This window comes from Rhipicephalus microplus, chromosome 7, assembly GCF_043290135.1.
Source record: "Rhipicephalus microplus isolate Deutch F79 chromosome 7, USDA_Rmic, whole genome shotgun sequence".
Classification (NCBI taxonomy): Eukaryota; Metazoa; Arthropoda; class Arachnida; order Ixodida; family Ixodidae; genus Rhipicephalus; species Rhipicephalus microplus.
The window spans coordinates 4320195-4331465 of record NC_134706.1 but is presented as its reverse complement, the minus strand read 5'-3'; the positions used below and the strand labels follow the sequence as shown (position 1 = coordinate 4331465).

At 42.5% G+C, this 11271-nt stretch overlaps 1 protein-coding gene across 1 annotated transcript in view; it reads left to right on the top strand.

Annotated features, from left to right (window-relative positions):
• The first annotated feature begins 6691 nt into the window (after positions 1-6691).
• Positions 6692-11271, top strand: part of LOC142766801 (GTP-binding protein Di-Ras2-like) — a 40160-nt gene continuing 35580 nt past the window's right edge. Inside the window, exon 1 of the mRNA XM_075868021.1 lies at positions 6692-6793. The gene's annotated coding sequence lies outside the window, so the exon portion shown is untranslated. The remainder of the gene's footprint in view (positions 6794-11271) is intronic.

Sequence of the window (11271 nt, the reverse complement as noted above, 5' to 3'; positions counted from 1 at the left end):
ATCTTCCCCAGGACGAGCAATGACCCTGTCTTGTCCTTCACTTGTATCTTTTCTGTTTTACACTGTTAAGTATCGACATGGATCAGTACAAATGTGCCCGAATATGTCAGCTTCTAAACCTGAAATTTTATGACTTTGTGGCTATTTCTGGGGCTTTGATAAATGCTTCTCGAGTTTTTTTCCTGGCATTTCATGATCAGTAGACGTTTCTTCAGGCATAGGCTACACAGGCGTGCGTTGTCTTATATTTTTCATGGGACAATCTATGCGATAGACTTGTGTTGAAATCTGACCACAGATCATAATCTCTATACTTGAATTAAAAGTAGTCATTGTGGTGATAGGTGTCAACATGTCTTTCAAAACCTTACGTCAAATTCCTTTGAAAAATGATTCATATATGAGATATGCGAAAGGTGTTCATTTCTATTGCAACGTTAACTCATAAATTGTTCAAACTCTTCCCCCTTCTCTCTTTCTTTTCCACTTCTTCAAAGCCTCAACCTTTTGCGAGACTAACTTCATGACTGTGGCCTAATAGTTGATGTCCCTGGCTCTGAGGAGGCTCAATGATTGGCCTCCTCTCAGTTAAAAAAGACCTTGGGAGCATCGTCTCGAAGTACATCAGCCCAGCCCTCCTACAAATCTTGGAAGAAGCATCAATGAAGCACCACTTGTGAATGTCTGCATCGTGTGTGTGTGTGTGGTGTGCAATGTGTGTCTCTTTCTCTCCTTCTTTTAGTCTTTTATTCTACTATCCCCATGTGAAACGTAGCAAACTGAACGTAATCTAGCTCACCTCCCTAGCTTCCTTATATATTTTTTTTCTCTCTCTCTTTGTCACTCATAGCATGCATGAACTCACTTCCTGCGCATAAAATTGGTCTTGACGAACGTGAGGCCTGATGTCATTTTGTAAAGCGTATATTTGCCAATGTCACAGACATACTCGTTAAACGTGCGGTCTTTTCATAACCAATATTGTCGTCATGTTGCCAAGCTACTGGTAACATGAATTAAGAAATGATTAAGCAAGAACGTATACTTCACAGAAAAACAGAACGTGGTTGAAAAAAAAAGCAGCAATGCCGTTGTTGCTATGGCGCTTTGCTCGCACGAACTCTGACCGAATGAGTGCAGATAATGGCGAGAGATCACCAGAAAAAAGAAACGACAATCTGTTATTTTTACAACTTGCTGTGAGTATAAAGCTACATGCCCTGATCTGTCCACTTGTCCTTAAAGTGCACCTTAAAGTGAACCGTTAAAGTGCACCTGAGGCTGGTACCCTTTCGGATCAAAGCAACTCAGATCTTGATGCACTAGCAAGCTAAACTTGCTCGTAAGGAAGACCACGCATGCACAGACCTCACCTGTATTTATCCGCCAAAGCCCTCCGACGGTGAGCAGCTGTTTGTAGGGCTTTCCGAAACACTCTGAGAACGCCTGTACAAGAACTACCAAACGCCGCGCTAATGGTATTGAACACATACATGGAACTGAAGATTCGAGCCAACGCTTGCAACAGACCTGGGAAGCTTGTACCATCAGGTTGTCGTACGATGAAAAGAAAAATTAGCACCTGTGTAGATTGATTCTGGCAGTTGTCTGGCCGTGGAGGCACTGCAATAAGTGGTCCCCAACAAACCTTCGCGCAAAAAGTTTGGTGGCGGATTGCGGGATGTTACCTAGCATGCAGCGAGTCAATTGCGAGCATTTAAAGTGGTAATTGCTATCAATAAAAACAAACAAGCCTGAGTTAATATAAAAAAGGGAGTGAATATCATACTGCAGCAACTTGCTCGAAGACACAGATGAAATAGAAAAAGAAAAGAAATAAAGAAAAAAGAAAGAAAGAAAGAAAGAAAGAAAGAAAGAAAGAAAGAAAGAAAGAAAGAAAGAAAGAAAGAAAGAAAGAAAGAAAGAAAGAAAGAAAGAAAGAAACCGGAGTGAAATGAAAAGATTCTCGGGATCATGCCGAAATGACTTCTTCCTTGGGGTTCACCTCATTTGCGTCGGATTATACGATTTCCTCTAGTAAATCTAGGGAGCAAAAGTTGGGGGTAAAAGCCCGTGAGATCTTTAACGATCACTGACTTGACTTCGACCGAGCCCCAAAAGAGACAAGCCCACAAAAGGAAGAAGGCCTCATTCAGTGTAAGCATGATTTGGTCCTGCGCGTTTTTCGTTCAACCCCACCCCACTTCCTCGTCTTCAGCGTTCAAGTTGTTCATTGCATACATGTCTCAATGAAGTCTCAGGGCTTGTTACATGAATGACGGCCATCTAGAATTTCTGCTTTTAACGTCGACCATGTTCCAAGACTTATGACTGAATCGGCGGCGCGCCTTCTTAAGCGAAATAACTGTAGGTTCGTCAGAACGCTTCCTCATCGTCATTAATTTCGATTAATACCGATGAAGGTACTAAGCTCGTTTAATATGTGAAGAGGCCTTGACAGTGCTTGCGACTAGCACGACATCTCCTTGGTCACCAGTGATCACGTCCTTCAATTAGAGCTGATCTCTTCGTGTGCTTTGCGGTTTCGAAAGCGTCTAGACCTAATGATGAAAAACGGTCGTTGTTAGTGGCACTACTGCGTGTCTTTAATCTTACAGGCACGGTTCGCCTCTTCTTTTCTCGACATCTCACCTCTATTACCGGGTTAGCCAATCAGCATTCAACCTACATAGCTTCTATCTATCTATCTATCTATCTATCTATCTATCTATCTATCTATCTATCTATCTATCTATCTATCTATCTATCTATCTATCTATCTATCTATCTATCTATATCTATCTATCTATCTATCTATCTATCTATATCTATCTATATCTATATCTATATCTATCTATATCTATATCTATCTATATCTATATCTATCTATATCTATATCTATCTACATCTATCTATATCTATATCTATCTATATCTATCTATCTATATCTATATCTATCTATATCTATCTATCTATATCTATATCTATATCTATATCTATATCTATCTATCTATATCTATATCTATATCTATATCTATATCTATATCTATCTATCTATATCTATATCTATCTATCTATATCTATCTATCTATATCTATCTATCTATATCTATATCTATCTATATCTATATCTATCTATCTATATCTATCTATCTATCTATCTATCTATCTATCTACCTATCTATCTATCTATCTATCTATCTATCTATCTATCTATCTATCTATCTATCTATCTATCTATCTATCTATCTATCTGCCCCGCCACGGTGGTCTAGTGGCTAAGGTACTCGGCTGCTGACCCGCAGGGCGCGGGTTCAAATCCCGGCTGCGGCGGCTGCATTTTCGATGGAGGTGGAAATGTTGTAGGCCCGTGTGCTCAGATTTGGGTGCACGGTTAAGAACCCCAGGTGGTCTGAATTTCCGGAGCCCTCCACTACGGCGTCTCTCATAATCATATAGTAGTTTTGGGACGTTAAACCCCACATATCAATCAATCAAATCTATCTATCTATCTATCTATCTATCTATCTATCTATCTATCTATCTATCTATCTATCTGCCGGCCTCCCTGCCTGCCTGCTCTCCCCTCTTGCATATTTGTTGCAAGTTACTCCTTAAAGCTGTTTCTTCTTATTTCTCGTATTTTTGTTCTTTCCCTGAACTTCTTGTCAATGCTCCTTTATTTTGATCACGTCTTCTCGTAAGGACGAGGCCAATACATTCCTTTCTTTATTTTTTTCGTGTTTTCTTCTTGTCTAGTGCTTTTGCTTCTTTCGCCCTTTCTTTCTGTCTTTCTCCTTTTTGGTCACCATCATTCTTGCAAACGTGCCACCTTCACTTTTCTCGGCGAGGCACGGCACCTTCACGGCCGCTCACTCGTTGACACCCGCTGTGGAACGAGCTCCCCGCCGAGACTCAAGGCATGGTTGCAGCAGCATAAGCAGTTTCTCCTCTTCCTCCTCCGCTCGTCTTCGCCTTCACCGCCGCGTTCATGCCTCGTTTATTCGGCGGCTGCCGGAGTCTCGATGGTAGGCACGCTTAGGCTCTTCGTAAGCGGTCGCCAGTCACGCAAAGCCGTTCGCCTTTGTGGCTGCGCGGTCTGCATTAGCACGAACTGCGTGTGAAGCCGCTGCAGCCACCATAATACTCAAGACCCCTAAGGCTGGGACCTCAGATCAGTCTCAGCCGATGCACATACGTGACCGCATAGGAGAACAGAAAAAAAAAGGTTGATGCTGCCTTCTTGTACTATCAAGCAGGAGGCCGAGTGCATAAAGCCAAAGTATTGAAAGTGTAAAGAACGAATTGCGGTATTGCATCAATCCCGTGCAGCGGAAGCACGATACGTCGACGCAAATATTGACTGACAGGAAGGCGTAATTGAAAGCATTCGTGAATCTTAAGCGGAAGCTGTACAGTACGTTGAAGGATAAAAAAAAAACTTTGTGCCAGCTGGCGGTCACAACATATAAATAGTTCAGGTACTTGTGGATACATCCTAAGCCTAAGACACAGTGGGGAAAAAACTGAACCTTGTAAGGAACCAGAAACACGTGCGCATTGTGGGACATAAGCGTTTTTGTTACGTAAATAATCAAAACGAAACGGTTACATCGCGCATCGGAGCAGATTGTATCAAAAAATGTACTTCACACAGAGACTACAAGAGCCTAAAAAATATTGCAGTTTTTTAGACGAAGAAAAGTGCCATTTGAGCGCATTGTCACTGGATTCTGAGTTCAATGACTGCATCCTAAAGCACGCGCAGGAATGCGAATGCAGCATGGTTCCTAGAAAGCGAAGTGAACTGGTAACAAATGTGAAGCGTTTTGAAAGGACCGACACAACGAAAGCACCAGGACACGTGTGTTGTCCATGTCAGTACTCTTTCATTTGAAAGGGTTGTAGCTTTTTTTTGTTCTGCCGCAACATCAAGACCGAATGTCTGCTGCTGTCCAGAACTTTATAGCAACCACGATTACAAATAGCCAGCGCAAGAAAAATGGTTGCCTTAGTAGCAGATCAGTTGGTATGGTGTTGCTATATGGCGGCACAACACGTGGGCTCAGATTGGATTCCTGATTCAGGCGGCTGCATATCAGTAGGATCGAAACAAAAAAAAAAAAACACGCCCACGTATTGCGCTTTTTTGCGTGCATTGTAAAAGAAGACCCAAGTAATGGAAGAACACCAAGACCTTTGCGTTTAGTGGCTTCCCCCGTAGTTCGGATGCGCATGCAATGGATACACGTTTTAGATTTCAACTAAACAAGGGGTAAAAAGATAATAACATCCCGAAAAAGGACTGCTCCTGCTATGGTAATTGTACTCAGTACCACCACCTAACTCTTTGTGGTACCGGGTTTTGGGGTGGTACGACGGCCGCTTAATAAAAATCCCTTGTTATTTTATCCAGCGGATGTGGTGGTACTGTCTAAAATCCACAGACCACAATTCGTTCTAGCATCGGCGTACCACAGTGTTAAGTAACCTATTACATTTCATGAAATGTTGTTGGAACTCGGAAACATAGAATGCCTCACTAACGTCAAAAAAGAGCCGTTGGCAAAGGCGCAAGCGGGATCGTCACTGTTTGCGAAAACTTGGGTCGTCATGTCATGACGTGATTCCTCGACATTGTTGCCTTTCAAAAGTGGGCAGACCTCGGAATACGTGTGAAACCACTATGCGAACCGACAGATTTTAGAGAGAGTGAAGAGAAGAGGGGATTAATACGATTGACTCAGAAAAAAAAGAGAAGTAAATTTTCTTCGTGTTCTAGTCGCATTCGACAAATGCAAAGAGGACCATGTGACTTACATATCTGCCCATTTCTGAATTGCTTTTAGAAGCTTGTTTTTTCCGCTCGCGGCTTCTCCTACGTCGGTGACGTGTACAGCAGTGTCACCTGTACACTTTTGCGATTGCTTCAAGGTCGCCTCTCCGGTGGTTCCAACAATGCTCACAAGATGACGCACCTCCCCCCCCCCCTCAAGGCCTCAGTTTTCCATGGCCCGCGCACTCGCCTCCTCGAAGTGGATTAAAAAAAAGGAAGTGAAGAAAAAAATGTGTCATGGTAACGGTCTCTCTCTCAGGAGGTCACTTTAACAGCGCCACACGGGGGAAGAACAGTGCGAGAGAGAAAGTAATGTGAAATAGGGAGTAAAAAAGGGAGATGTCAGTGGTGTTTAGTCTCACCGCACGCTCATGGCGCCACACACCACTCTCGGCATGTCCACTTGTTTTCTCTTCACCGGAAGCACACTTGGTCTCCGCTCGGCCGCATGTACAACCCACAAGCCAAAGTTGCATATGATGATAGCAGGTGTGTACGAATAATTCGCGGGTTACCCGATTATACGCAAGCAAGCTCTTCCAACAGAATTTACTTTGTCGATATGGCAGACATTTTTTTCTTGAAAAAGGCTCGTCTCGAACACTTTCTTGCAACGAAGTTTCACTCCTCTAATAGCAATATTCTGTCACCTTTCTGCAAAATATTCATCTCAATGAACTTGTGTGGGTCTTTTTATTTGCTTTTTCATGGCCTATCTATAGATACTATAGTCAGCTCAATGCCACGGCGACATAGTCAGTGTTTGTCATACAATTCATGGTAACCCATTTCCCGCGAAAGTCTAACCATTCTTTCGGGTGACTTATCATGCTCTCCCTTTTCTCGATCTCGCCAACAGGTCGGTGATGTCCAGTCACTGGTCACTACGGGTCCTGAGAGTCAGCTGAGCACCACGTCTAGAAGCGCACCTGGGTGCTTTCGGTGCACTAAGTGCAAAGTATGTCTTCTGCTTCTCACTCCCGCTTGGCTGACCTTTCCCGTGTAGTGGTCATACGGCCTATGTTACGTACTAATTTGTAAGTAAAGTGGGTGTGTATTTTCGGCGCACGACGCAAACTGGGACAGGTTAAGAAAATAATAAAGGGACATGATGTTCCTAAAACTGAGCCGTTTAACTATAGTTGGCCGTTCCCAAGGCCTCTTGCATGGCTTGGTAATATTTTAGGAGGCTCTCAATGGGCATGGCGATAGTGAGGCTGCTCAGAAAAAGAATGGACGTCTAAATGTCATGTTTTAAAAACAAACGAGCAAACATAAACTAACTAACTAAATAACTAACTAACTAGCTAACTAACGAACAAAAACGTTAAAGACAGTCAGCAATCAGACAACAATGCTTCGCCGCATAAAGATTACACTTACAGTGAAGCACGCTCTACAGGTGGACTTGCATGAGTACATTTGCCACGTATGCAATTCGGTGACGGGATGACACCCTTAAGGGATAAGAAGTAGCCGGCACCCTATTTGTGCAACAACAATTTCTTACATTAGTGGAGGGCACCAGAAATTTCGACCACCTGGAGTTCTTTAACGTGCACCGAAGTCTAAAACATGGGCCTACATCATTTTTGCCTCCATCGAAAATGCCACCGCCACAGCCGGGATTCGATTCCCCGACCTGCGGCTAAGCAGCCATCGCGTCAATAAAAAAACAGGAACGGCGGGAAACTTGACAACACGCAGGTGGGGCTTTTACCTTACTCTTTCGCAGGAAACTGAAGATCTGCGCAAGGGAATTTACTGCCTGTGGATATATAAATGCAGGTGAAGAATGAAAAAAAGGCAGGAAGTTCATAAATGCAGAAAATCAGTTATTTTTTTCTAAATATTTCGATGGTCTTTTTATGTAAATAGGTTCAATATGTTCAAATTTTCAAACAGCGCATGGCGTGCATATATAACCAGAAACAGACGACCATTACGGCTTCAAGGTAACGTAGTTCATTTTGATGTCCTTTTTTAATGTCTATATGGAGAAGTTGGTGCGAATTCATTGCGATGGCTGCTCCTCATTTTATTATATGATACTTAGGAGCTGTTTGCGTTTTTGTATAGCACCACCTACTCCTTTTTCACAGATGTGAAAAGCACAGAAACACAAACATTCACGAATAAAAAAAAGCTAGGCAAGGTTAATGTCAGCCCAGTCATATAAGAACACAAAGATGAACAGAGTGTAAAATCCCGTCACGTAGCTCCATAATTCTCGTAAAGTACATTTGCACATACATATGATACGCTATACAATAGCACCACACGCGTCCAGTCATTTAGCAGCACTCTGATTAAGAACGCCCAGTCATAGCAATGCACAATGTCCAATCATATGCATGAAATGTGTCCAAGCAATACTTTTTCGTAATTTACAAGTATACCACTCTATTCTGAGAAATTCTTACGGCTAGTACTACGCGTTTTCGTAAGGCACGTGTTGATAGTGGAAATGAAATTTTTCGGAGATTGAAATGCCAGTGCTATTATATCTCCTAATAGCTGTGGCCGCTGGTCCTGATATTGAGGTCATTGTAACAAATGTTTTGGACATCTTCATTTACGTGTCCACATGCACATTCTGGACTCTCCGATCATGAGATTTTGTGGAAAAAGTACTTTATATACGCTGCACCCAGCCAAAGATGGTGCATCGATGTAGTCGCTATCACAAAGTAGGGAACAAGCACGAAGTTATACTAAAAGACATACTAAGTTATACTAAGGGACTTACTGCGTGAGTTGAACATCCACGCAGTAAGTCCTAGTTCTTCAATACAATAATGAGTTCTTGCAGCACAAAACGTAAGAGAACGAAAGTATTCGTATAAGTGAAGTGTCCGTACAAAACAGTAAAGTTCACTAAGATGGCACGACCGATCACAAGCCAGTTGAGAATTGTCGCGTAAGTGCCGCGCCCTAAGTGCAGTTATTAAGCTAACAAGATAAGTTCTGCACAAACAAAAAGTTAGAGAAACGTGTGACCTTATTGAAAATATCCCATTTAGTAGCCCAGTTACAAAAGTACCGGGACAATAAAGATAACAAAGTTTGTATCAACTCTATTAACTTTGCAATATTTCCGATTTTGTGAAAAAACATTAGTGCGTTCAGCAACTTTTTAAAAATTATCTGTTAGCTACGTGCCCTAAAACTCTTTCTATAAAAGTTATGTGTCAAAAAAAGAAAAATGGATGGTACCCCTGCTACAGAAATTGGTATGACATGAAAGTGAAACGTGTCGCCACAACGTTAGTTGAACGTTTATTGTAAGAGATCAAAACTTCACAATGCCATTTGGTGTTTGACAGCTGTAGCAATATTTATTGTGAATGCACTCATATTCAGTGATGCATCTTCATTCCGACGACTAACGTCCATGATCAACGATTTAGCAAATCCTTGGGGTCATAAGTGTTTGCGTAGTTGTATTATTTAAGGGTGAGAGTGGTATTGGAGAAACTGGTGCGACAGCTAAGAGAGCGTCACTGAGTAGACGGCGAACTTGGGCTAATGTTGCCTACTCACGGCATCTTCGAATACTGAACGCCGCTGGCTGACTAGAACGAAACGCCATGAGTGTCGTATCTTCCCTGGCGGTCGGTCGTGACTTTTCACGCGGTGAGAGTAAGTAGGGAATGTGAAGTTACAGCCAGGTAATGTAGGCTTGCGTCGCAGAACTATTTTTGGTATGGATAGATGGTATGAGCGAAGCCGACGCTTGTAGTAAAGGCAGATGTTGAAAAGTAGCGAGAAAACATCTATGATGCCAACTAAACTTCTCGTCGCGAAATGGGTCGAAAAGCAGCTAATTTTTCGCAAAGGAGTCCCCAACGACAACCCTTATGTGATGTCTAATTCTAAAAATCGCGGGTCGAAATTTCACCGACGGAATGGATGATTTTACGTCCACGTTGTTTCATTTTAGCAAGCTGCTGTTAAACACAACAGTTAACATTTTTCATTCTTTTCCTGACCTGTTTGTCTGTTTGATTCATTTAAGTATATCCTGTTAATAAGTGGTATATACGAGCATGATGTAAATGGCGGCACTTCTTTTTTGTAAAACTTTGAGTGTCGCATTACTTTTGGCAATTATAGCCTTCATACATAATAATAAACGATTTCACGTCACAATTTGACGTTACATAAACGCCTTTACTAGATCGAGGCAATAACCTTGTACAAACATCAACACCGTAAAATGCTCGCGCAATTATTGCGACCGACAATTGACGATGAGCTGTCAACAAAACACTCCGACGCGCTTGATGACGCGCAACAAACAGATGTAAGCCTTTTCTTCCCTCCTGTCACGGGAGCCGAGTAAGATGTCGTTACCACGAATGTCAAAAGTGGCATGGTGCAGATAAGTCTCTATTAACCGCGCCTACCTGAACCTGTCCTACTCGAGAGCTTCTGGGTGACTCGCCCTTTATCCCTTGATACGTCTAGCAATCGTTTTCTCTTTGGGAAGCGGCTTTCTGGGTGGCAACACTTGCTGCCGCTAAGTATTACAACCGATATGTGGTTTACTTCGGAGCAAGAGCAGACGACAAACATTTCGATAAGAGTCACACGCTCGTGTTGTTGCCCTTGACAACCAATGTCGTTCCTGAGTACACAGAGAGTAGCGTATCATCTCTTTGCTTCTCGCCTGTATTTGATGTCTTGTGGCGATCGACACGCGGTCATTTGCTTCCTGATGAGCTCTTTGCCACTTCTTGTATAGCTTGGCCACTCCCACTTGCTTTTCTCAGCTAGGTTACCGCGAATGTAGTTTCACAATCAGAAGGCCATGCTTCGCACTTTTTATACAGGTGTTCTTCAGTAGTGTGTTCTTACTCATTTACTTGTTCGCTGTTATTCATAGATGCCGTCGCTCCCTTGTTCCTTTTTTTTCTGCAATAAAGCTGTTATGCTTGACGATTGCCGTGCGTCAGATACAGAGCTAGAAATAAAGAGGGAAATAGATAGGCGAAAAAGTAAGAAAGAGCGAGAAAGATGGAAGGTTAGAGAACAACTACAGAGGGAGGGAGCGAAAGATGGATATGGAAAGAACGACAGTAAAAATAGAAAGGCAAACAATTAAACATAGAGAGAAACTGGCATAAATACGTAGACTAAAGACACGAAAATAAGCGAGAGAGAGAATAACCATTTGCTGTATAGTATAGCAAGGAGCGGGACAGAGACAAGTGAAGGGGTAGAAGCCTAGCAGGCATTGGATTAGCTCGTTCCCAACCAGCTTCGCTGTGACTCAGCCTCTCATGACTTGCAATATGCGCAATTGGTTGAAGTAATAGTGTGCTGCGAGTGCTGAACACTGGACTTTACAGATCATAATAGAAGCGAGCGCTAGATTTCTTACATTATCCGCAGGTGCAGAGAGAACAATCATGCGCATGTGCCATCTGCTAC